Genomic DNA, 1,975 nt, shown 5'->3' on the forward strand with positions numbered 1-1,975 from the left:
CTAGAGTTATCCATACTCGTGTAGTCCAGTGCCTACAGGATACGGGATTTTATAGGATTATTGAGATCGGGCGGATGCAGCTCGACTAGGCTTTGATCATGGTGTTGATTGAGCGCTGGTGACCGGAGGCGCACACTTTTCACCTGCCCTTTGGCGAGGCCACCATCACGCTGCAGGACGTGGAGGTTTTATATGGCCTGCATGTTGATGGCATGGACGTTTCACTGCCTATTTCTATGAGATCTATGTCGCGCGATGATTATTTGGACATGCTGCAGCAGCTCACGGGTTTAGGCCACAGGACGAGACTGCATCGTCGGGTGCCAGTTGCTTGACTTTGACCCCTATTAGACAATACCTGGAGGTACTCCACCCCGATATCACCGACGATACAGAGGATATACACATTACCCGGTATACGAGGTTGTTATTTCTTCTTCTATTTGGAGGGGTCTTGTTCCCGAACACTTCGGGGAACCTAGTCAGCCTAAGATTTCTTCATCATATTCAGCTTCTAGATGAGTTACCCTATTACAGCTATGGTGTTGCTGTTCTCACCTACATGTACAGGCATATGTGACGTGCGAGCATGGGCACCTAGAGAGATGTTTGCGGTTTTCTACCACTTCTACAGGTGACAACATATTCGAACAATCTATTCATCAGTTCCAACTCTAGCTAGTTAGAATATATCTTAAACCTTATGTTAACTTTGTATGTTAGGTTTGGGCCTTGGAGCGGTTCTTGCAGTTTCGGCCACCTCTACCACAATTACCTCTTAATGTAGCACCTCTGGATATCCCTCTAGCTAGAAGGTGGGTTCCCCGCCGTACACTTTCACGAGAGTATGATGCTCATCATAATCTCCCCCTCTACAGAGATGTGTTGGATCTGCTGGAGGGCACACAGGTAAATATGTACCTAAACTTACCTGGTATAGATTAACTTAGTGTTGTGTATACTCACGTTTTGTGTTTTTATTTGATAGTTCATCTTGACACCATACAATGATGATTTGATAGCTGGCCTACCAGATTATTGCTGGGCCGACCGACTGATTTGGAGCACTTCTGCCCCGTTCATATGCCTCGATATTGTGGAGCATCATGCCTCGGAGTGGGTACTTCGCCATTTTGGCCGCCCGTAGTATATACCGAGGGGGCCTATATGGGAGCCTATACATTATCGAAGGGATGATCGTTCCAGGGCGAACGACGCATTTATGGCATGGTTAGCGGTGCAGATCCATATTTGGGACCAGCGAGATCAGATGATTCTGCCCCCACCTACACAGAGCCAGGAGGTGGCTATTTAGAGGTATATGTCTTGGTACCGCCACGTTACCCGACTTTTTATCGGGAACCCTATTCATCAGGCTAGCGGTCGGTACGTTCCATACGTCGGGCGACATGAGGCCCTGGTATGTTTTCTATTATTATTAATTATATAACTGTAACTTAGTGCAATATATGTAGTTTGTATTTTATACATTGTGCAAGCTATTGGACTACATACAGTCTATCAGATGGGACTGCTGATGCAGGATCATGTCAGCGATCCTGCGGCCACCTTGTAGGATTACAGCCATCGATTTGTAGAGTTGGTTGACCGGACATTGCAGCGAGCCCGGGAGGATTAGAATTTGGCACACATGCCTGATTATGTAGATCCAGAGGAGTACGAGCGAGGCGCTGGTTCCGCACGAGGTGGTGGTGCCCGACGAGGCAGGGGTGCCAGACGACGTGGAGGTGGGCGGAGAGGAGGTGGTCCCCAGCAAGGGGGCGTTGAGGCCTCTGCTGATGATGTTGCTGCTGATCTGTCGTGTGGCCTACATGAGACGGACATGCCGTCATACAGCCTTGGGATGGATCTCACTCTAGGGACTTCGCAGGTGACCCCGTTAGGTCAATTATTAATCATGGGCAAGGACCTTTCTAGAGTGGATTGTGATACATACTTTCCAGGCCTGTCTACT

Source organism: Nicotiana tabacum, chromosome 6, assembly GCF_000715075.1.
Source record: "Nicotiana tabacum cultivar K326 chromosome 6, ASM71507v2, whole genome shotgun sequence".
Taxonomy (NCBI): domain Eukaryota; kingdom Viridiplantae; phylum Streptophyta; class Magnoliopsida; order Solanales; family Solanaceae; genus Nicotiana; species Nicotiana tabacum.